Here is a 26,630-nt window from a genome sequence, read left to right on the forward strand (position 1 = left end):
TTAAGTCCACTGTAGACTATGGGTTGTTCTATGTCAGAGATAAGCCCTTGACATTGATTGGATACACAGATACGGATTGGGCAGGTTGCTCATATGACCACAGATCTACAAGTGGATATGCATTTGGATTTGGTAGCGGCATGATTAGTTGGAGCAGCAAGAAGCAACCTACGGTTTCTTTATCGAGTGGTACTGAGGCAGAGTACAGGGGTGCTACATTGGCAGCATGCGAGATTTCATGGCTGCTCAAGCTTATGGCTGATTTGGACATACAGGTAGATGCTCCAGTGAAGCTACTATGTGATAATCTGAGTAGTGTACACCTGGCTATGAATCCAGTTTATCATGCCAGGACGAAACACATAGAGGTACACCACCATTTCATCAGAGAGATGGTTCTCGCAGGACGCGTTGATCTTATGCATGTAAAGATAGATGAACAGGCGGCGGATATCTTTACCAAGTCCTTGGGTAAAGATAAGTTCTGTGGTTTTAGACAGCTGCTTGGAGTTCAAATGCTGTCTTGAGCTTGAGGGGGAGTGTTAGAATATCAAGCTCATTTATGTGTGTTGACCGACATGAGCTGGACACAGCTAGTCTAGCCATAGTAGTTAGGTACATTAAATAAGTCGGTGCCACTACTGGTGTGAATGGTCTTATGACCTTAGGTTGTACTTTCACTATACAGTGTTGAATGAATAATAAAGTGTGTGAGAGGAAGCATGGTGCTACACTCTGTCTGACATCTATCTGCCTCTATGAATTTGAACACAAATGACTTTTTTTCATTTTTAATTTCTCTAAGTGCATTCATATGATGCTATCTCACCCTTCTTCTCATAGACTTCTCAACCTTCTCTTTCACACCACTTGCTAACACATGGGCAAATTCCCCTTTTTTTCCTTTTACAAAGTTGCAAACTCTTTGGGACTTGTCCTTTGAAGCCACTATGCTTGAGAGTGAACCCTCTATAAATGTCATGGTTCCCTTGGTATCTCAGGCACTTGGCTTTGATCTACTTCTTAAGGGTGTTGAGTGTCTCATGGTTCCTTTGGTGTTTCAAGCTCCTCGCCATCCTTGAGATTTTTCCTTTGGCTAGCCTCTTCTTGATTGATGGGTTCTCCATCTCCCATTTTATTATTAAGATTTTTACTTTTCCTCATATCAAGGTTTCCATAATTAGGAATAACTTTTGGCTCTCTTCTTGGTTTGCCCCTTCTCTTCTGTGCCCTCTACTCTTTTATTAACTTGCTCCTTAGAAACTTTCTTTATAGTACGTCTGATTCCTACCATTGACTCTATGCCTTGTCATTGCAGCTGTGCAATTTAGAAACTAAACATGTTAACTCTTGAAATCTTGCAAGATACTTGCACAATAGAACCCAGACCCTATAAGTAGGAGGGGTATTCAACAATGTGGGAATGTGTTCCTACTCACAATAGAGTCTAGATGAGTGGATGGAAAGCAATACTAAACATGAATAAATGCAAATACTAAAGACACCAATACAAGTAGAATATGTCATTAGGATGGTTATCCACCCACACATCATAGAAACTCCAATTACATAGCTAGATCTCAACTCCAAACTACAACTAACATAGGCTTTTGAAAAAGAAACCCACACTACAAACTTAGAATTTCTTGTTAAACATTAGAAAAACTAGGATGAATTGATGATCCTCTTGTTTAGAGATCTCCCAATGCTTTAGGAAACACAAAAAACCATGCTTTAGTGTGTTTCTCTTAGCACTTATTGTGTCTTCATATGAGAGATACACACACACGCACACGCACATGCACACACACACACACACAGTTGGGAGGCCTATCTAGGGGTATGTTGTGCCCATTTTAGACATAGGTTAAGCCATGAGAAACTCCTCTCCTAACTAGGAATTGAAAGAAAGATAGAGTTAGTGGCTTGATGTGTCATTAACTTTCCAACTAGGGGACACAAACTAGGAAGATTCTAAAGGAGGCAAGTGATGGCATGAAGGTGGGCTATTTTGACATTGTCTCACTCATCAAAAACTAAGAGTGGGCATAAAAGCATTCTTGCAATGGCAAAATGCAATGTAGTGCACCATAGAGTCAACTAGGATAAATTGAAATAGAAAGGGATGAATGTTACCTCTCTCAAATGCACAAAATCAACCTAAGGATGCATTGACTCTTGCCCCCAATGTTGTGCAACATAGCATGACACAAGTTGGAAAAATGTTGAAACAGAAATGTGAACCCAAAATTTGGGTTGCATAAATTTTATATGCTAATTCCACACATAGAGTCCACATCATGACCTCGGGGGGTCTCACTCTATATATATTCTCTATATAATGTGCGTTCATGGCCTATTTATAAATATCCTAATCTGTGATTTTTTTTTGAATAAAACACAACCCTTTTCTATTCAATTTGTAAGTAATCCCTTTATATGACACCCTTTTGTATGTAAATAATGTATAAAAATGGTGTTTTAAAAACCCCTTATTTTGAACTCACGTTATATATACATATATTCATGAGTGACCCCCTTGAGATCATGACAGTGCCACATGTCCTTGTATGTGGAAATGATCAAGAGCTATTTTCCACATTATTGTTTGATGTCCCTCCCCACATGTGTATGCAATTGGAATTCATGGAAAACTATTTGGCATATGCCAAGTGTTGAGATATTGGCAATCACACCCAGCTTAGCCTCTTTCTATGGAGCAGTGTGGGCTTAGGATGCAGAATCCCATATGCACAATGGTGGAAAGTGCAACCTAGTCTATTCCTATAAAGCATTATACTTTCTCTCTTTTTCAATGCAATATAATAGTACTTTTGTACTTCGAGCAAAGTGTCTATGTCATTTTCAATGCAAAGATTGTGTTTATGAGTCCAAGCTTCCATCTTGGAACCTAATTCACTTGTGGGACATTTGCTCTTGATGTTAATTACCTCATGAGCTCACTCTTCCTCTTTCAACCTTCATAGCCATGCTCTAGATCCGACATTCTTTACATGGTATTAGAGCCTAGTCGGGCATGGCCTAAGCTCAACTCAACTCCTCTCTTTACTCTCTCAATCTCTCTCAACTTTAGTTCAACTCAATGGTACCTCAAAACTTCATATTCAACTTCCACCTTGTGGCAACCATAGCTAGTGTGTACCTACCTTGCTAAGAGCTTTTATATCTCACTCTACAAGCCATATCTCACTAAGCTTCTTTTTGGAGAATTTTTCCTTTGCTTCCAAAGATTTTCTATGGCACTTCAGTGTTGCTGACATTGGTGGAGTATATGCCCATCATTACTGAAAAATGTGATTACTGTCCAAATTGCGCCCTTCCTATTTAGATTGGTGATTCCACCTTCCTATAGAGAAATATTGACGATTTTCATAGGGAAATGAAAGCCATCACCTAAGGCACCCCTATCTCAAATCTTGACTAAAATGGTTCATTGTGTGAGCCACACAGAGAGAAAAATCAATGCCATGTCCTGCAAACCATAAAACTCCATAGCCAACTTACTTGAAACTTCATCTTTCCTTCATTTTCTCTCTCGAGGCACTCAAAACCAAACCTCTGCCACTCTGATCCATTGAAAATTGATGTTTCCAGCAACCATTTCCCATCAAATCAGCAAGGAGGAGAGAAATCCAAGCATCAAAGCATCAAACTCAAGTGCTTGAAAGCATAGTATCTATTGATACCTTTCAAGTGTTATTTGACACTACATCCCTTGTGGCTCTTGACACAATTAGATCTTCTGCTGCTCAAATATGAGAGTTTTTGTGCTGATTTTTTGCTCTTACATGGGCAAAGACTCTCCAACTATTCGGTTCAAAGGGGTCCGGTTTCACACCTTGCGAATTTGCATCAAGATCATTTTGATGAAGAAGGGTCTTTGGGCCATTACCAATGGCAAAGAGAAGAAGCCTCGGGATGCAGACCTTGTAGCTACTTAGCAAAAGAATGATGAGACAAAGCACAAGCCATCATCAAGTTGGAATTGGATGACAGCTACATCCACCATGTGGATACCTATGAAACCTCTAATGATACATGGAAGAGATTAGATACTTTGTTTGGTGCACAATCAAAGTTATTTAAGTATGGATTATTGATTGAATTTTTTAGGCTAGATATGAAATCAAACACATCTCTTGTAACTCAACTACATGAAAAGTCTCTTAACTCAGCTTGTAGAAATTGATCTCAAGATGGATGAAGATATTTGTATTGATGTGTTGTTAAAAAGCCTACCTCTCTTGACTATAATAATGTGTCAACTACATTGATCAACATGCCTAGTCCTAAACTAGTTAACATTAAGGCCTCCCTGCTAAAAGAAGAAAAGAAGGTAAAATCCCAAGAAGAACCAAGCACCTCTAAAGATGAACAAATATTATATGTAGGTACTAGATACAAGGGCAAGAAAGATTAACTCGTATGTGACTTTTTCAAAAGGATCGGACACATGGAGAAATTTTGTCATGCTAGGAAGAGGTCCCAAAAGGCCTATCTAGTTGCTATTAAAGAAGAAGAAGACCATGGAGTAAAAGAAGAAGAAGAAAATCACCACGAGAAGGAAAAACCTCATCATTCCTTTTAATTTTGATAGATTTTTTTAGCCTTGTATTGCCTAGCCCAAATGCTTCTAACATAAGCTTGTAAACTCCTCATGTAACCTTATACTACAATCTCTGTATACTTTGTGAGGCCCCTGTTATAGCCTCTGGATGTCCAACATGTCTTTGGTACCCACACTTAGCCTTTTATGCGATAGCCTCTGGTGTTTAACATGTTAGTGGTGTGCCCACACTTTGTAGGTAATTGCTCACTAAAGCCTCTATACACTTTGTACTCCTTTGGTTGTGATTGAGGAGCGGTGTTGAGATATTAGCAATCACACCTAGCTTAGCCTCTTTGTATGGAGTAGTGTGGGCTCAGGATGCAGAATCCCATATGCATAGTGGTGGAAATTATAGCTAGGGTCTATTCCTATAAAGCATTGTACTTGATATCTTTTTTAATGCAATGTCATAGTACTTTTGTACTTCTAGCAAAGTATCTGTGTCATTGTCAATACACAAGATTGTGTTTATGAGTCGAAGCTTCAATCTTGGTATCTAATTCACTTGTGTGACATTTGGTCTTGATGTCTATTACCTCATGAGCTTACTCTTCCTCTTTCAACCTCCATAGCCATGCTCTAGATCCGACATTCTTTACACCAAGCATGATGTGTTTTTCAACCAATTACTTGACTCATGACATTGTGTTGATTTGAACATGCTATATATATGCATGTCTCCAATCAAATAAAAAGTACATCTTTAGAGTACAAATCGGGAGGTTGAACATGCTTAAGGGGTACCTCTCTGTTTTTCTTGTTCAATATATTTGTATTTTCTTTTGTCATGTCCTTCCTCAAGTCTTCACAACCATCCAAACTCTGTAATGTGCAAGAAGCCATTTTGGGAGTTTTTGAATGGCTCCTTGCGTGTTGTGGGGTCCACAGTAGAATCTCCATGTTATGTTTCTCTTATTAGCCAAGCTTATGTGCTTGGACTTAACAATTATGTTTGAAGCATGATGTTCTTTATTTTGTGTACTACATTGACATATCCAATTCACTTCTCACATTAATGAATATAATACCCTCCTAGTTTCTTCTATATGGATAAAATAACTATATGAGCATAGATTGAGGGAGTCCATTGTGCAAAGAATACTCTATATAAATCATTTCAAAATATTTGTCATCATGTTCATGCTTTGCATGTTTAGTGATTGTTGTAGTGGAAGAGACTATGTCTTGACTAAATTTTTCCCCATTAAAAACTAGTAAAAACTACAATGCTTGATGAATTCTAGATTTCCATGTAGCTAAAACTAAAAATGCACATGCTAATCAGCTCTAGTGTAGAGTCTATTTGAAGGAAAATTTCCACTTAGGAAGATTTATTTTCAAGGGAAAGGAATTTGCAAAGAAAATTGGGTCATGCTAAGATTTGGCCACAAGGATTGTATTTGATTTCACCTAGTCTTCATAGTGATTGCAAGAATTAAATTGAAATCATACATAAGAAATTTGTGGCCAAGGTGCACACCTCAATGAGTTCTCACTAGGTTATATGCTCCCACAATATACTTTCAAAAGATCACAATTCATGGTTTCATGGTTGAGAGAACTGGGTAGCTAGACATATACATGCCACATGAAGTGCAAGTTCCCATTCCATCAACTCAAGGTCTCCTCTTGCCAATAAGATATCAAGAAAAGATGAGTAGCTAGATGCCTAGAGCCAAGAGGACTCGTGTATTGATTCAAGAGGAGGTGAAAAGCAAGAAGTATTACATAGGATGGGCCTTCATCTTGCATGTGCTAAATTTTTTTCAAAATCTTTATCATTGTATTCATGCTTAACATATCCATTGCCGATTAGTGTAGTCCAAAAGACTAAGTCCTAATTGAGGCCCTATCAATCCCCATTAGTGGGGTCCTAGATCTTGAGCAACCTTTATCAAAAGATGAAAGCCATTGATAGCAAGGAGGGCATCTCGATCCTATGGCATGCAAAGGGGCATTTTGAGAGTGTCAGAATGGATCCCTAAGTATCATGGGATTCGGGTGAGTACTACCCATTAAACCATCATGATCTTGTTTTGTTCTTATTTCCTATTGAGATGGCAAGCTCAACACATGTGGAAATTGATGATAGACCGCCTGGCTAGATGAGTCCGCATGTCTACACTTAGCATATTGGTGGTCATTATGATACTCACATGGCCACTGACTTATCACTTATTATATTTAGTTTGTTAAACCTACCTACAGCTGGCAAAGATATAACACCAGTTGATTAGTGTAGTCGGTTATACATTGTTTAACTTAGAAGGTCATTTTTCTTTATGTTTTATCTTATCTATATTTTATGTACATTGTATAGAATGTGGAAGAAGAAGAAGAAACTAGAAAGAAAACGTTTTGGCCTCCATCTCTCTTCTTGTGTTCTTGAGTGAGCTTCCTCTTGTGTATACAATGTGTATTTGGCGCAGAAGCTCAAGCACATTTCTGAGACCGTTTTAGGTCCCGTTTTAGAGCCGCAAGGTTGCGGACAACAGTTTCATGGTACACTGTGATTTCGGATGTATTGACCGAAAGTAGATGCATAGGTTACAAATTGCGAATCTGTAATTTTTGAGGTGTTTGCAGGAAGGCTTATCTGCAAATAGCTTGCACATTATGTATACTATTGAGCAATCAGTGAAAAAGGTTTCTTGGTGTATTATTGTGCACGTGTTGTGAAAGATTGCAGAAGACTAGCTTGCTGTGTTGTATCCTTGTTTGTGATAATGGCAAAGAATAGTGGAAATCCCATTATTGAGAAGCTGAACAACTACCCTTCATGGAAGTTTCGTGTGACAAACTTCCTCATTAGAAAGGGCCTTTATGAGTTTGTTTCGGGTGAAGAAAAGGAGCTAGAGCTGGGTATCCCTCCAACTACAGATGAGTTAAAAGCATGGAAAGAGTGGAATGTGAAAGACAAAAAGGTGATGTATTGGCTATCTGGAGTCATTGATAATACTATGTTGGGACATATCAAGAATGCAGAAACTTCACATGCAACTTGGACAATTTTTGAGAGCATGTTTTCAGTAAATACAAAGGTACGAAGGATTCAACTCAAGCAAGAGTTCAATGCCTTGAAGAAAGGGAAAATGTCTGTCAATGAGTATGTGTTGAAGGTGAGGAGCATTGCAGATGCTTTAGCAACGATTGATGCAATGCCGGATGATGGTGATTTGGTTTCATCCACTCTGAGTGGCCTTAACAATGAGAAGGCATGGAAATCATTTGTTACTTCAGTATATGTACGGAAGACATTTCTAGATTTTGATGAACTGATCTCTCTCATGATTACTAAAGAGATCAATATGCAGGGTGATTCGTCTGAAAGAAATGGTGAACAGGTCCAAACATTTTACTCGAGTTCAGGAAGGGGACATGGTAGATCCTCTTCAAGAGGCCGTGGTATGGGACGTGCTGGCGATAGCCAGCAAAACAAGTTCAATCAAGAGTTTGGTGAAATGCAAGTTTCTGGAGGTAGAGAAAACTTTAGAGGCAGGGGGAGCTCTAGAGAAAGAGGTGGATGGCAGAATAGAGGTTCTAGAAATTTTTCTATTGTTTGCCATTATTGTGGCAAAATAGGTTATATTGCAGCCCATTGCTATGCAAAGAAGGATGATATTCACAGTGGTGAATTATAGTAAGGAAACTATGCATCGTCTTCACGACAGAATGAAGACAAAAATGAGCGTATGTTTGTTATGCAACATATGATGAATGCAATTACAGGAAAAGGGACACATGATGATGTATGGTATGTTGATTCAAGTGCATCAAATCATATGACCAGCCATGTTGAATGGTTTAGAGAGATGTAGGACTTACAAAACCCAGGTTATGTGCAGACGGGTGATGATTCATGCCACCCAATTTCACACATTGGAAAGGTTCCCTTGTCCTTGTATGATGGTCAAATAAAGAGTCTGACAGATGTATTACATGTGCCATCAATTACAAAGAATCTAGTGTCTGTTGGCCAAATGGTAGAGCAGGGGTTGCGGGTCCGATTCAATGCAAAAGGTTGTTTTATAGAAGACTTTAATGATAAGTGTAGGTTGGTCGCAAAAGGAAGTAGAGTTGGCCGAATGTTCACTTTAGATGATGGAATTCCTGCAATGGATGCTGCTATGTATGCTAAAGGAAAAGGAGTAGTTGTAGATATTGAAATATGACATAAAAGTATTGAACATGCAAATGTGCAAAGGTTGAAATTTATGTAGTCCAGAGGATTGGTTATAGGGTTGCCTTCTTTTAGAGTTGCATAATTGCATAAAGTCTGTGAAGCATGCCAATTTGGTAAGCATGCAAGACAACCCTTCTCGCATGATAGAGAAGTGAGCAGAAATATACTTGATGTAGTACATATAGATGTTTGGGGGCCTACACAGAATCTATCTCTTGGTGGCAGCAAATACTTTGTAATATTTATTGATGACTGTTCAAGGAAGCTATAGGTAAACTTCATGAAGGAAAAGACTGATGTGTTTGAGCACTTCAAATCTTTTAAGACAGCTATTGAAATAGAAACATACTTAAAAGTGAAGTGCTTGAGATTAGATGGAGGGGGAGAGTACCTCTATAATGAGTTCAGTGGCTTCTTGAGGACTCATGGGATAAAGAGGCAATTTACTTGCACGTATACCCCACAGCAAAATGGTGTTGCAGAAAGAAAAAATAGGCATATTGCAGAAGTTGCACGTGCATTAATGGCTGAAAAGAATATGCCCAAACATTTTTGGTCTGAGGCTATCCATACTACTATCTACATTATGAACAAAACTCCCACAGCTGCAGTTCATGGGATGACTCTTGAAGCGTGCTTTACTGGCAAGAAGCCCGATGTATCACACTTGAAGGTATCTGGATGTGTCACATATGTTCATGTGCCAGATGAGCTACAGAAGAAGCTTGATCAAAAGGCTGAAATTTTTATTTTTATTGGGTACTCTTTAGAGCAGAAAGGGTATCACTGTTATAACCCTGTCACAACAGGTGACTTCAGAGTGAACAGGGATGTTATCTTTGATGAGATGGGCAGTTCGTATGCACCTACTAGTGATGTATTAGATGATGATAATGATCAGGACAGCTATGTGCAAAAATAAAAACAAGAATCACAGAGTCTTAGTGGACCAAAAACATCATCTAGTACTATACCTACAGTGAGGCCTTGGCCTGGGAGACTAAGGAGTAGCCCCACATCTTCAGGTGGATCTATAAGTGTTGCAGGAAAGGACAAAGGAAATAATAAAGTGTTGGATGGTAATGATGCATCTACCAGTCATTTGGGATTTGACAGAGATTCCAGTGGTTTGAAGAGTTTGGATGATGAGCTTGGCATTCCTTCAGTCAAGACACCAGGTGTATAGAGAGCTCATAGTAATGTAAAGGCTCCATTGAGTGATCCAGTGGTACGCAGATCTAGCAGGGTCAAATACCCAATTAAAATATTTGGTTTTGAAGGTTATGCAGCTCACCATTATGCTTATATGGTGAAACTAGTTGAGGATATTGAGCCCACTTATTTTGAGGATGTTATTGGTCATGCTCATTGGGATGCAGCAATGGATGAGGAGATGGCTGCATTAGAAGCCAATAAGACTTGGGATTTGGTACCCTTACTTAAGGGTAAGAAAGCTATTGGATGTAAGTGAGTTTACAAAGTCAAGCATAATGCAGATGGTTTAGTTAGCATGTATAAAGCTAGGCTGGTCACAAAATGCTATGCTCAAACGTATGGCATAGATTATGAAGAGACATTCAATCTAGTTGCTAGGATGGCAATTGTTAGATGTGTGATTGCCTTGGCAGTAGCCAAAGGTTGGATTTTGTAGTAAATGGATGTTAAGAATGCCTTCTTGCATGGTGAATTGCAAGAAGAAATGTATATGGAGCAGCCAACATGTTATGAGGATTTAGAGCATCCCACATATGTGTGCATGTTAAAGAAGGCGCTCTATGGGCTGAAGCAAGTACCTAGAGCATGGTCTGACAAGATTGGAGAGTATCTTGTCAATATTGGACTTTTTATTTCTGATACTGATCACTCACTTTATGTGAGAAAGGGAGATGAAGGGTTGATCATCATAGTCATCTATGTGGATGACTTGATTATTACAGGTGATAGTGACAATGGGATTGCTGAAGTTAAGGACTTCTTGAAGAAGAAGCTTGAGATGAAAGATTTGGGTAAGTCGAGATCTTTCTTGGTATTGAGGTGATCAGATGTGATGATGGTATATGGCTATCCCAATGGTAGTATGGCTTGGATATGTTATCCAAGTATGGTATGACAGCATGTAAGCCTCTTTCAGTACCATTGGAGCAAAATATGAAGTTGAGTGCTGATGTTGGAGATGAGATAGAAGACCCTACTATGTTCAGGAGAATAGTAGGGATTTTGATTTACATGACTATCACAAGGCCAGACTTGAGCTATGTTGTTGGTCTTGTCAGTCAGTTTATGCATATGCCTAGAAAGCCTCATTTGGATGCAGTTAGATGTATATTGAGGTATGTGAAGTCCACTTTACATTATGGACTTTTTTATGAGGCAGGTAAGGACGTACCGGTCTTTGGATACACAGATGCAGATTGGGCTAGTAGCATGTCAGACAGAAGATCTACAAGTGGATTCATGTTTTCCCTTGGTAGTGTAGCAGTTACATGGAGCAGCAAAAAGAAACCTATAGTTTCTTTATCAAGTACAGAGGTACTGCTATGGCAACATGTGAGGTGGTATGGTTGCAAAAGTTATTAAGTGATTTGGATGTGCAAGGAGATGGTCCAGTTGTCATTTATTGTGACAACATGAGCAGTATACAGTTAGCTAGGAATCCAGTGTTCCATGCTAGGATAAAACACATTGAGGTGCACTACCACTTTGTGAGAGAGAAGGTATACTTGTAGGAGAGATTGACTTGGTATATGCCAACATATAGGATCAGATAGCTAACATTTTCACAAAGGCATTGGGTGCAGAGAAGCTTTAAAAATTTTCGAAGCTTACTTGGAGTTGCAGAGATAGAGTTGAGCTTGAGGGAGAGTGTTTGTTGGGGGTAAAGGCACCTCCGCCGTGACGCCCCGTGTATTACTACACTGACAGTACCCGCCACTGCACACTGCAGGTGGCGGGCGCCCGTCACGTCACTTTATTCTTTATTCTTTTAGTGACAGTTTGAATAAAGGAAGGCCCGGTCACACATTGTGACTGTTGGAGTTCCCATTTCTTGTCTCTCTCTTTCTTGCTCTTGCTCTCCCGCCATAGCTCGCGTGCAAGCTTTGATCCTTCTCACCTTTCAACTGGTATCAGAGCTTGGCATTCTCTTGCTCGAGCTCGACTCGGTGCTTCCCGACCTTCGCATCGACTCACTTCACGCATTGGGTCTCCATCCCGGCAGCCATAGCCAACCTCTTGAGCTCCCGACTCTCCCCGGCTTACGAGTGTATTCTCACTTTGAAATAGGGCAGGAACAAAGGGCAGCCACTCTTCTTGAGCTCCATAGCTCATATCTTCCCTCCCCTTTGCATTGGGCCTTCATGGCTTGGTATGTGCCTACCTTGGGACATCATTGAGTCCCCCCAAACTCAACATTCAGCCACGTGATTAAAGCAGCACTTCAGGCCTCAACACGCTGAATATGGCACCCATTTTCAGACTTTGACCTCCATGTTTTACAACTGAATGCTTTGTTGCTCATGGAGCACTCATCATTGGCCTATTTGGAGGGCATTTGAGCCATTTTTGGATGTCATTTTGATGCTTTGGCTTGACATTGAGGTTGGGAGCTGATCATTCTCAGTTTTGAAACTATCATTCACTGCATAACAGTGCTGGAAACAGGGCAGCACCCCTGACACAGACATTTGTTGCTTATGCCTCATTCCATTGGAGCTATTTGATGCCCGTATGCGGTCTACTTCCTACCCGGATGTATTGGGGATGTATGCATCTAGTTTGACCATGATTTTGGCTTGAATTCGGGGCTGAAATCTACTGTTTAGAACAGTAAATACATGCTGGAAAAACAGTGGGCTGAAGGTACTTTACATGCTTTGGCACTTACCTACCGATACCGGATGTATGCTTTGAGCTTTGGCATGATGTCTCTGACATTTGGGGACGACTTGGAGCAATTTTGGCTTGAATACGGGGCTGAAATCTACTGTTTAGAACAGTAAATACATGCTGGAATAACAGTGGGCTGAAGGTACTTTACATGCTTTGGCACTTACCTACCGATACCGGATGTATGCTTTGAGCTTTGGCATGATGTCTCTGACATTTGGGGACGACTTGGAGCATATGTATGAGATTATGGGATGCTTTTGAGCTTCACATTAGCTCCGTCTTCACTGGCATTTGGACAGACTTGGCATGCTCGTGGACCGCCTATGCCTCATGTCTCTGCTTGACAGTTAGGCTTTTGCATTACATGCTTTGGTTCGTGACATATGCTATTTGGTTCGTGTATGCCATACCGACATTTGGAGCTTGGATTTGGATGTATTTGAGCATTCCTGGCTTACTTGATCACTGATCTTGGTTGCTATTTGGATGTCATTGAGTTGACCGAGAGCTTATTTGGGCTTATGTATTGCTTCATGGTTAATACGACCGGTGCTTCATGTATGTCATGCTCTCTTGGATGCGCTTGATGCATTGACAGGGTCACTTATCACTGGTGCTTTCTCTTGGGTTGTTTGAGCTTCTGAGCTCGCTTTGTACGCCTTTTGTGCCAGTGGGAGCATTTTACATGCTTGCTTGACCTTTGACAGTTGCATACTATTGGAGCACTTACATGTATTTGGAGCAGTTTATGTCTTGAGCAGCTACATACGCATTGAGACTTTGGGATCATACTCTGATCTTTATGGATATGCATTGATGTACTCTTGGTTCACAGGATGGTTATGAGCCGAGTCTCATATTTGGATCTTTCCCTTTGAGCAGACACCTATTTGTGTCAGGTTTTGGCAATTACAGGAACACTTTGCCTAGAGTGTCTGGGGGTGTGCCTTTCACTGGCAGATGTTATTTTGACATGCTTCGGTGTTGAGCTCATGTTCTTTTCACTGTCATTGGCCTTGCTTATGTCCGTTTCATGCCGGCTTTGGACCTAGCATTGTTTGCTTGACATTGGATCCTATTTTGGGACAGTTTGCTCTCTAGACTGCATACCTGCAATTTATTACAGCAAGCAGTTATTGGTGAACTGAGATGTACTTTTCATGCTGAAATATCCTGATTTGGTGTACCGCACCTAGTACTAAGTGGGCAGCAACTTTTGGCACACTTTGCTCGCCCTTTGGACCCCGTTTTGGTCATTTTTAGGCAGTTTCTACAGTAAAACAGCAAGCAATTTTGGACTGTTTGGGCATTTCCAGCCTGCATAATGGCGTCATCTTCACATGATAGTGCCATCTTTAACATTACAAAGTTGGATGGTACCAACTACTCTTACTGGAAGAGTCAAATATGGCAGGTTTTGGTGCAGCAATCTCAGATTAAGCCACTTCGGTTGAGTGGGGAGCACCCTGAAACTATGGACAATGACGACTGGCTTGAACTTGATGAGCTATGCAAGTCCACGATTGTCTCTCACTGAACAGGTACATTATAATGTATTTGAGGAAGCACAGAGTGCATGGGATCTATGGAATAAGATCAAGAATCTTTATGATAAGAAAATTCCGGCGAGTCAGATGTACTGGTTGAAGCAGCTTATGGATCTGCGCATGAAGGATAATGCGACTATGTCTGCTCACTTGAGCCAGTTCCATGCTATACTGAAGAATCTGACTTCGCAGGATATCACCTTTGGAGAGGAAGTAACTCCTCTTTTCTTGCTTGGGACTCTGAATGAGTCATGGGATGTATTCCGCACTGCTCTTTGTGCCTCTAGTGCTACTCTAAAGTTGGCAGATGTTGAGAGTGCTCTTCTTCAGGAAGAGGTGAATCGCAAAAACTTGGATGCCTCTCGTGGTAGTCATGCTTTGACAATTAGAGGCAGGAATGACAGGTATGACCGTGGTAATGGCCGAGGCCGTGACTCGCAGAAGGGTCGATCTAAATCTCGTGGCAAGTCGCATAGTAAGTCGCGTGGGTGCAATGCAAATGTCACTTGTCATCATTGTGGGAAAAAGGGCCATATTAGACCACAGTGTCATGAGTTGCGCAATGAGAAGCGCAAGGATAAGGGGAAAGATAAAGTGCATGAGAAGTCCTCCAATCGCAGCATAGTACCTCTGAAGTCCAGCATCAAGATTGAGGAAATTAATGTCACGCAGACTGAGGAGTCCGATGGTGGTGATGAGTTTATACTTGCAGCTAGTTCTTCTGATGCTTCACACTTGACTGAGACATCTAGTATGTATGCATAGTGCTGGTTATTGGATTCAGGTGCGTCCTTCCATGTGACGCCTTACCGTAAGTGGTTTCACTCTTACCGTACTGTATCTGGATCAGTCAAACTTGGAGATGACAGGTCTCTTGATATTGTGGGCTGTGGAGATATTCAGTTGCAGTTTTCCACTGGCAGTTCCTTTTTGCTCAGGGATGTACGTCATGTACCTGCGCTTACGCGCAGTCTTATGTCTGCAGGACAGTTGGATGATGCAGGGTTTCATGTCTGTTTTGGGGATTCTGCTTGGAAAATTACCAAAGGCAGACTTGTGCTTGCTAGAGGCGCCAAGGCTGGCAGCCTCTATCCTCTTGTTGTATCTGGGTCTTCTGTAGACCATGTTTTGGCAGTAAGCTCTATCCCACATGTATCACTTTGGCATGCCCGTTTGGGGCATATGTCTTTGAAGGGAATGAAAATGTTATCTGGTTTGCAGTATCTTCCGCCTTTGGACTATGCACATTTTGACTCGTGTGATCATTGTCTTTATGGTAAGCAGAATAGGTCTACGCATAAGAAATCGGGTAGGCCACGCATGAGTGAGCCCTTGGCATTGGTGCATTCCGATGTTTGTGGGCCTATGCCTTGCATGTCTATGGGTGGCGCGAAGTACTTTGTTACCTTCATTGATGATTTTTCTAGGAAAGTGTGGACTTATCCCATAAAGCAAAAGTCCGATGTCTTGGCAGTCTTTCAGCGTTGGCTTGCTCTTGTTGAGAACCAGACTAGGTATAGGCTGAAATGCCTTAGGACTGACAATGGGGGAGAATATGTCTCACGTGCTTTTGAGCAGTTTTGTGATGATAGGGGTATTAAGCGTCAGTTGACCGCCCCTTACACCCCACCCCAGAATGGTTTGGCTGAGCACATGACCAGGACTATTCAAGAGCGTGTGCACTCTATGCTTAGCCATGCAGGCCTACCCCAGAGTTTTTGGGCAGAGGCAGTTAGTACGGCAGTGCATGTCATAAACCAATCGTCTTCCAGTGGATTGGATTTCGAGGTTGCAGAGGAAGTTTGGGCTGGTAAGCCACCCTCTTATGCGCATCTCTGTGTCTTTGGATGTGAGGCATTCTGCCATGTGCCCAAGGACAAGAGGAGTAAATTGGATCCAAAGAGCATTAAATGCATATTCCTTGGCTATGGTGAGTCAGGAGAGATGGGCTATTGCCTATGGGATCCGCAAGCACGGAAAATAGTACGCAGCCATGATGTCGTCTTCCATGAAGACAAGATACACAGGCAGCCTGAGAAGGTGGTTGAGATCCGCAGAGTGATCTTTCAGGAGGAGCCTAGAGCTCCAGCACAGCCAGTAGTACAGCTTGCAGCAGTTCCTCCACAGGGCCAGGGTGTTGGACAGGCAGTTAGACAGGCAGCAGAGCCTGCGGTGAGATGGTCTGCTAGAGACAGACGTCCACCTGATAGATTTCAACCCTCTATGCATTATGTTTTGGTTACAGATGTAGGAGATCCTTTCACTTATGATGAGGCTATGCGTAGGGGTGACAGTCACTCCTGGGAGAGGGCTATGCAGTCTGAGATAGACTCCCTGCATAAGAATGAGACTTGGGATTTGGTTGCCTTCCCTAAGGGCAAGAAGGCTTTGCCATGCAAGTGGGTGTACAAGATGAAAATTACCCCTGGGCACCCCAAGCCGGCATACAAGGCTAGATTGGTAGCAAAGGGTTTTAAGCAAGAACATGGTGTGGACTTTGGTGAGGTCTTCTCTCATGTGGTTAAGATGACCACCCTGCACTTAGCCTTGGCTTTGGTTGCATAGCTTGACTTAGATCTATATCAGATGGATGTCAAGACGGCTTTTCTACATGGGGACTTGCATGATGAGATCTATATGGATCAGCCTAAGGTCTTTGCAGAACCTGGCAAGGAGCATCTAGTGTGCAAGTTGAAGAAGAGCTTGTATGGCTTGAAGCAGGCACCTAGGGAATGGTATCATAAGTTTGATGCCTTTATGCAGTCACAGGGCTACAACAAGAGTGCTATGGATCCGTGTCTTTACACGAAGAAAGCCCGTGATGGCAATTTGCTTATCTTGGTACTCTATGTTGATGATATGCTGATAGCAGGGAAAGCTCATGATGAGCTAGATGCTCTTAAATATCAGCTGAAGTAGAGCTTTGAGATGAAGGATTTGGGACAGGCCTCACATATACTTGGGATGCGCATTAAGCGCGATAGGCATCAGGGGTTTTTATATCTCTCACAGCGGGAGTACATTCATAAAGTCCTTGAGCGCTTCTGCATGCAGGACGTAAAGCCTATTGGCTGTCCATTACCTTCTTATGTGAAGGTATCACTGTTGAGATATCGAACTCCACTCGTGATACGCCAGGGTGACCGTTGTGTATTTATGTCACCGACTTGTCAGTTGTAGATGCGGTTGGTACACCGCCCATGAATAATAGCTACATGATAGCTATCCTTATCTACTCTAGTTCGTGGCTCAGTTAGTATGCCACCTTAGTTAGTTGAGTTTGGTTTGAGATCCATATATAGGGTTCTTCTATTTCTTTGTATGAGAGTTCTTTTGGCTTACACAACTAAGAAGAGGAAAACTGTTTTCAGCCTCCACCCTTGTGTGTATTCCCCCATTGTGCAAGCAAGAAAGCTACAAGTGAGACTCCTTCCTTCTCTCCGACAATCTTGACATGGTATCAGAGCCTTGTTCGTGGTAAGGAGCTCAAGAAAGCAAGCCAAGCTCGCGGTGGTCTAGTTGAGACGCCCTTCGCGGTGAAGCAAGAGGGCAGTATATGCTGCGGGAGAGGGCTTTAGCCATTGGCGACCCTGTTTTTTTTATTTGAGGCCATTTCGGGGCCTGTTTTGGAGGCAGAAGTTTTCTGCACGCACTCAGGAAAAGGCCCAATTTTATGCTGTGTAGCCATTGTTCTACAGGTCCGTGAAAAGTTTCTGTAGAAATTGCATCGTATGCTTGTGCGCAGAGACATTGGGAGTTACAGAATCATCCCTGTTGCCTGTTGATGCAAAATCGTCACTAGGAAGTGACTGTGTGGTCAAATACCACTTTCGTCAGTTTTGTAGATTTTCCTTTGTGAGGCTGAAGCTGTGCTGTTTGTAGTGACAGAATTTTTTGCAGTGTTCTGTAATGGTGTCTGATTCTCTCTCACAGATTGTCACTGAAAAGCTTGACAAGAACAACGTCCAAGCATGGAAGTTTAGAATGACGAATTTCCTTATGGGAAAAGGATATTGGGAATTTGTTGCAGGAAATGAAGAAGAACCAGTTCTTCCTGATGTTCCCAATCAACAGCAAATGCAGGCATTTAAAGCATGGCATGAGAGAGCCAGGAAAGTTATGTACTGGCTGTCTATCAGCATTTCAGACTCTATGATTGTGCATATTCAGGATGCAAGTACGCCAAAGGAGGCATGGGATACTCTGTCAAAGATGTATAGCACAAATACACAAGCCAGGAAAATGCAACTCAAGCAAGAGTTGCACAATGTGTAAAGAGAAAATATGAGCATCAATGACTACCACATGAAGGTGAAGAAGATTGCAGATGCACTTGCTTCCATTGGGTCGCCAGTGGAAGATGATGATTTAGTTTATGTGACCTTGAATGGTCTAGGAAAGGATTATGCACAATTTCGGACATCCATTTCAGTTCGTGAAAGATTTCCTGATTTTGAGGAGTTGATTGCTCTTCTAATTTCTGAGGAGCAGAGAAATGGTGGTGCATCTTCTTCAGGAGGAACTTCAAAAGAAACTGTCTTCTACTCAAATGCTGGAAGAGGTAGAGGCAGAGGTAGAGGAGGCCGTGGTAGAAATTAGAATATGCAGCAAACTCAAGAAAACCAGTCCTATGGAGGAGGACATGGTAACTCTAGAGGCAGGGGGAGCCAAAGAGGTCGTGGTGGATGGCAAAGATGCCAAAATGCAAACAGTAATGTTGAATGCTACTATTGTGGTAAAATGGGTCATATGGCTAAAGACTGCTATAAAAAGCAGAATGACATCATGAATGGAAAGCTGCAACAAGGAAATTATGCATCTTCTAGTAGACAGGGTGATGACAGAAATGAGCATTTGTTCATGGTGCAGCACATGAACAATTCTGTGACAAGTGCAGAAGAAAGCAACGATGTGTGGTATGTTGACTCAGGTGCATCAAACCACATGACAGGTCATGCAGAATGGATGGAGGATGCAAGGAAAATAGAAAAACCAGGATTTGTGGAGATTGGTGATGATACTGCACATCCTATTGTGCAGATTGGAAAAATTCCTTTGTCTATGCAGGATGGGAAAAAGAAATACCTGTCCGATGTATTTCATGTCCCGAATATCACCAAGAATCTAGTTTCTGTTGGTCAAATGGTTGAACAGGGCTTGCAGGTCAGATTTAATCCTCATGGATGCTTTGTTGAGGATATGAAAAATAAAGGTCGCTTGATAGCAAAAGGAAAGAAGAAGGGCAGAATGTTTACGTTGGATGCAGACATGTCTGAATTGAGTGCAGCAATGTTTGCACATGGGACCGGTGTAGTTGCAGATATTGATATCTGGCATAAACGCATTGGTCATGTTAATGTACAGCGACTTAAATCAATGCAGGCCCAAAATATTGTTGCAGGATTGCCTAGATTCAAGGTTGTAGAAATGCATAAGGTATGTGAAGCCTGTCAGTTTGGAAAACAGGCAAGGAAACCATTTCCTAGACATGTTCAAGAGAGTAAGAAGCCATTGGAATTAATCCACTCTGATGTGTGGACTACTAAAGCTGCATCTCTTGGAGGCTGTCATTATTTTGATTACTTTTATTGATGACTATAGCAGAAAAGTTTGGGTGTATTTTATGAAAAAGAAAAGTGAAGTTTTTGGGCATTTCAAAACTCCTAAAGCTATGGTTGAAAAAGAAACAGGCCTGCAAATAAAATGCCTAAGGTTAGATGGAGGGGGAGAGTACCTCTCAAATGAGTTTGCAAGGTTCTTGCAGGAGCATGGCATAAAGCAGCAATATTCATGCAGTCATACCCCACAGCAAAATGGAATTGCAGAAAGAAAAAACAGACATATTGGAGAGGTGTCTCGTGCCATGCTCAATGAAAAAGACCTGCCAGATTTTTATTGGGCTGAAGCAGTTGGTACAGTAGTCTACATAATGAACAGGACTCCCACTGCAGCAATACATGAAAAGACTCCAGAGGAGAGGTATACTGATAGGAAACCAGATATTTCTCATTTGAAAATTTTTGGTTGCATTGCCTATGTACATGTGCCAGATGAGTTGAGATCCAAGTTGGATCCAAAAGCTGAGAAGTGCATCTTTATTGGTTACTCTCTACAGCAAAAAGGGTATAGATGCTATAACCCTTCTACTCGTAAGTTTACAGTGAGCAGAGATGTTGTTTTTGATGAGATGAGTAGCTGGTATAAACCAGTAAATGTGATTGATGATGTAGATGCACAAAATGGTAATGCTGCACAGAATTCACAGCAGCAATCACAAAATATTAGTGGACCTGGAGCGTCCTCTAGCAGTGGTTCACATTCTTCGCCATGGACAGGCAGATTGAGATCAGGAGAATCTTCTCAAAGTAATGCAGATAGTGGTATGCAGGTATCACGAAAAGGAAAAGAGAAGGTTGATCAGCCCATGTTTGATGTGAATGCAGGTCACTCTTATGTGGATGGTGAATCCAATGGCTCAGAACAGAGCATTGATGATGAGTTGGGTATTCCTTCTATTATTACACTTGGAGTAACGAAGACCAGGGATGTTTTGAGAGCACCTGGGAGTGAACCCACTTTGCGCAGGTCTACCAGAGTTAGGTATCCTGTGGATAGGCTGAAATATGATGGATTTACAGCCATTCACTATGCATATATGGTCAAGGTGATATAGGAACCAAAAGCCACTTCTTTTGAGCAAGCCATGGGAAAAGAAAAATGAGAGAAAGCCATGGATGAAGAAATGGATGTCTTGGAAGCAAATGCTACATGGGAATTGGTACCTTTGCCTAAAGGTAAGAAAGCAATTGGCTGTAAGTGGGTTTATAAGGTGAAGCACAATGCAGATGGTTCTGTGAACAGATACAAGGCAAGATTAGTAGTCAAGGGGTATGCACAAACATATGGCATTGATTATGAAGAAATATTCAGTCCGGTTGCAAGGATGGCAACCGTAAGAGCAGTCATTGCTATGGCTGCATCAAATGGATGGTCTTTACATCAAATGGATGTAAAGAAGGCCTTCTTGCATGGTGATTTGCAAGAAGAGGTCTATATGGAGCAGCCACCAGGTTATGTGCATGTTGTTCATCCTGAGTTTGTTTGCAGGTTGAAGAAAGCTTTGTATGGCTTGAAGCAAGCACCTAGAGCATGGTCTGACAAGATAGGACAGTATCTTGTCACTATTGGCTTTCAGATTTCCAAGGCAGATTTCTCACTTTATGTGAGAAAAACAGAGAAACGTATTATGCTACTTGTCATTTATGTTGATGATTTGATTATGACAGGTGGCAGTGATGAAGATATCCTTCATGTGAAAATGCTATTGAAGTAGAAGTTTGAGATGAAGGATTTGGGAGAGCTGTGTTATTTCTTGGGCATTGAGGTGATTAGATCACCAAGTGGGATACAGCTCTTGCAGAGGCAGTATGGATTGGACATGCTGTCCAAATATGGGATGACAGGCTGTAAGCCTATTTCAGTTCCTTGGAGCAGAATGTGAAGCTGAGCGCAGATGCAGGTGAGCTTCTAGAAGACCCTACTATGTACAGACGCATAGTAGGAAGTTTGATTTATATGACTATTACCAGGCCAGATTTGAGCTACGCTGTTGGATTGGTAAGTCAGTTTATGCAGGCTCCAAAGAAATCGCATTTGGATGCGGCTAGACGCATACTCAGGTATGTGAAGTCCACATTGCAGTATGGACTATTTTATGAGACTGGGGTTCAGATACAGCTGCATGGATACACTGATGCTGATTGGGCTGGTAGTATTTCTGATAGACGATCTACCAGTGGATATGTGTTCTCTTTTGGGAGTGCTGCAGTCACTTGGAGCAGCAAGAAACAGCCTACAGTTGCCTTGTCGAGCACAGAGGCCGAGTACAGGGGTGCCACAGGCCGATTGTCCGCAGACAGATGAGCAGAGGGCTGAGATGGCCAAGATCCCTTATGCTTCAACCGTGGGCAGTTTGATGTATGCCATGATAGCCACTCGTCTAGATATTACGCATGCAATTGGTGTTGTGGCATGCTATATGGCTACACCTGGCAGCAGACATTGGGATGCCATGAAGGGTATCATGAGGTACCTGAAGGGCACAGCAGATATGTATATTTGCTATGGCAGCCAGGATACAGGGGTCGTGGGGTACACTGACTCCGATTATGCAGGACATGCAGATAGTAGGAAGTCCACTTCTGGCTATGTATTCACCTATGCTGGAGGGGCTGTCTCTTGGATGTCCAGGGTTCAGAAGTGTACGGCTTTGTCTACCACTGAGGCCGAGTATATTGCAGCCACTGAGGCTTGCAAGGAGGCCATATGGTTAGGCCGTCTAGTTTCTGACCTTGGGATTGATGCTACACCTACACTGCATTCGGATTCTATGAGTGCCATTCAGTTGGCTAAGAATCCGGTCTTCCATGCGAAGACGAAACACATTGAGGTGAGGTATCACTTCATACGTGGTGTCGTGGAGGACAGGTCTGTTGACCTTGTCAAGATCTCCACTGACGAGAATCCTGCAGATCTGCTCACGAAGAGCCTCACTACTGAGCGCTTTGCCTTCCTCAGGAGGTTGATGGGCGTTGGATGAGATGTCGCCTTTCCTCATCCCTTGTACCTATGTACATTTGTAATGTCTTTTCCTTTTCTTTTCTCTCTCACTAGGGCAAATTTGCCTTTAAGTGGGAGCTTGTTGGGGGTAAAGGTGCCTCCTCCGTGCCGCCCCGTGTATTACTACACTGACAGTACCCGCCACTGCACACTGCAGGTGGCGGGCGCCCGTCACGTCACTTTATTCTTTATTCTTTTAGTGACAGTTTGAATAAAGGAAGGCCCAGTCACATATTGTGACTGTTGGAGTTCCCATTTCTTGTCTCTCTCTTTCTTGCTCTTGCTCTCCTGCCATAGCTCGCGTGCAAGCTTCGATCCTTCTCACCTTTCAGTGTTGAGATGGCAAGCTCAACACGTGCGGACATTGATGATGGACCGCCTAGCTAGATGAGTCCGCACGTCTATACTTAGCACGTTGGTGGTCATTATGATACTCACATGGCCACTAACTTATTACTTATTATATTTAGTTTGTTACACCTACCTACAGCTGGCAAAGATATAACGCCAGTCGATTAGTGTAGTCGATTATACACTGTTTGACTTAGAAGGCCACTTTCCTTTATGTTTTATCTTATCTATACTTTGTGTACATTGTATAGTCTAAGGAAGAAGAAGAAGAAACTAGCAAGAAAACGTTTGGCCTCCATCTCTCTTCTTGTGTTCTTGAGTGAGCTTTCTCTTGTGTATACAGTGTGTGTTTGGCGCAGAAGCTCAAGCACATTCCCCCATCATGCAATTCTTGATATTTCCAATCTCTCAATGATATTGTGATCTCTCTTAGAACATTCTTCGAGCCCTCTTGTTGTGTAGGGGGAGCTCACGCTCAACCGCCAAGACCCACGTACCGCTTATTGTTTCAAGCATTTCAAATGAGCTCTCATGGCTATCTCTTACCTAGCCGATGGGCCTTCAATCCTCTCGGGGTGTAGTGAGCTTACCTTGAGGCCGAAATTAGTTTCCTTCTCTCTCCCACGTACTGGTAGCGCCATGATCCTAGATGCTAGCTCAAGCATCCTCAAGTCTCCTCCATCTCCAAGCTCCATCCACCATAGCCGCGCATGCAAGAAAAGAAAAGAGAAGAGAAGAGAAGAGAGAAGAAGAGAGAAGAGGAGATGGTGAAGAGCTTCACCCTCTTGATCCCTCACTTCCACACACTCACTCCCTCACACTCTCACACTCCCTCTCTCAAGAGCACACACACAAGCAAGGTGAAGAGAAGAAGAGAAGAAGAGAGGACTCTTGTTAGCCACACACCAAAGAATGAGCTTCCATTCACTTTTTGAACTTTATATACAAACTATAAAATCCCATGGGCATCCATCCCTTTTTACATGACCAACCATTGTGGCAAGGTCCCTTTTTCTAATTCCCTCTTATTGCTTCATGCCCTAAGCCTATATGCGTCTATTCTTTTACAAATGGCACAAAAGGGAGCCTGGTGCTCTTATAGAAGAGTTTCTAGAGTTTTTTGAGGTGCCTTTCATTTAAATTTACACTTTTTTCCTCGTCTTAACTTTAGGGACCGCCTCTAACCTTTGCTCTTTTTCCATCATATTTTTCACTTTTTCCTTCATTTTTTTGCCATCTCGAATTGAGGTTAGCATTATCCCCCTCTGAGACGAGTGCGAGTCCCATGGCACTTCTAGTTGTTTGTTGGGAAAGGGTAGGTGGTTGACAAGTTGTTGGTCAGGTGATGGTAGGGCCACATGTGGACTCACATGCTTTGGAAGCTTTGGAAATGATGGTTGATGGAGAAGCCAATCAGATATCAGGTGGATGATGGGGCCTCCGAAGTTGGTGATTTGCTGCATTTTGTAGTACCTAAAAGGAGAAGGTGCGGTGCTCTACCTAAGGGGAGTTCCTACCTTACTGTGTGGTGCATTGTGCTCATGTTGGTGGAATGAGGAGTTGGGTCTACACATGCCTCGGTGATGTCCCACACTTGAGGATCCCATTCATGCGGTAGGGAGGTGCGGTGTGTGTAGCGTAGGGTGACACTTCTAACCATAGGCGAGTGTTACCTCCCTAGGTATATCCTTCTCTTGATGTGCCCTAAGCATGAAGTGGGGAGTCAAAAAGGAGCTAGGGAGTTACGAGTGGAGCCGACCGACTGAAGCCACTGGATACCCTAACTTGAGGACCCCTAGGTGCAGTGATCGTGTTCTATGTGGTCCTGGTTGTGTCTTCATGTGAGTCTTTCTTTCCATGTCTTTTTCTTTTTGTGATGTGTTTTCTTGCCTTCCTTTCTTTCTTTTATTTTTCTTTTCTTTTATTTTTATTTTTCTCTCTCTTTTTTCAAATTTTTTAATTAAGCTAGGATGACAACCATTTTCTAACTTTCATCATCAAAGTGAGGTGGAATCTACCCATATCAATTTGGAGTTTAGCTTCATCCCTTTGTCAGTCCACTTGCTGTGGTTCCTCTTCAAAGCCTAGTGCATTGACCTCTTGGGGGGTTAAGGCTTGCCATCAATAAGTACTTTCATTGATCATCAAGGCTCAACCCCATGACATTGGGTTGGGGTGGCATGTGCAGTCCTACTTGCAGGGCCCTACGGGCCATGCTTAGTTTCTTCTTTGCCATCTCGAGGGACTCCCCTTCCTCTGAGTGGGTGGTATCCATTAGTGTGTTCAAGAAGGCTTTCTGTTGAGTGTGCTGAAGGCTACTTGGGCAACATCTGCTCTGCTCTTTGCAATGATTTTCTCTTTTTCCACTAGAGCCAGGCGATGTGCCAAGGTTTTCATCCTTCATTCATTTTGTCCCAACCCATTCTTTGGCTCTCTTTTTCATTTCCTTCATGCCTTCCCCTTTCCTTTGCACCAGAGCTATGAATCTTTGCTCTTGGTCTTTCAATTATTTTCTCATTCTCTCCTGCTCTTTTCTTTCTAAGTTCAGCTTATCAGTCATGGTCTCCATCTCCTTATGATGTTGTTCTTCCTCTTGGTTCCTCTCCTCTTCCTTGGGGTGGCGACAAACTCCTTCATGCCTCATTTGATCTGATCAATCTTTGTGGTTATCTCTTTATGTTGCATGATCAAGAGTTTATACTCCCTCTACATTTTTACCAACTCTTGATTCTCATCTTCCAACCGCTGCCTCCAGCTTTCCTCCCTAATGTCCTTAGCCTTGAGCTCCTGTTTGAGATCAAAGTTCTCCTTTAGTTGCATGGCTATCTGTCGGGTCTCCTCAAGCTAAAAAGCACCTATGGACTCTTTTTCTGTAGCTAACTCAGCCATAGCTATCTTCCTCTCCTCTTTAGCTTTCTCTAGCTGAGAGAGAAATTCAACAACATATTCATCGTAATTAGCTGGTGGCATCATCGTTGTGTGGATCAGAGTTGTTGAGGCCTCCACTTTTTTATGTTTTGGATCTTGTCTAGATTTGGCATTTGCGATTGGCCTCTTTTGCCCCATGGCCATGGTTTCCATGCTCTTCCCTTGGACTACTTCTTTTTTGATGAAATATTACATCCACGCCACCAAGTTTGAGACGTCGGTACTAGTGGGGATGCTTAGGGTGAAGGTGGTTGCTTTGGTGGTAGGCGCCAGGAGGGTCGGGATAGGATGGATGGGGGCTTTACCCTTGCCTTCATTGAAGGTTGGCGGTATGATCTCCGACACCTGAGTGCTTAAGCCTGGCCCCTCCTCCTTGGGTGGGCTCAGAGCTCCTAGGTCATTTGCCCTGCTTTGTTGCTCTATAGACTGACGTGTGGCTTCGGCCATGTCTTCCTCCTCCTTCCTTCTCAGCTCCTCCTCTTCC

The sequence above is a fragment of the Lygodium microphyllum genome, chromosome 30 (assembly GCF_053477565.2).
Source record: "Lygodium microphyllum isolate KBCC chromosome 30, Lygodium_microphyllum_v1.1.10, whole genome shotgun sequence".
NCBI classification, from domain to species: domain Eukaryota; kingdom Viridiplantae; phylum Streptophyta; class Polypodiopsida; order Schizaeales; family Lygodiaceae; genus Lygodium; species Lygodium microphyllum.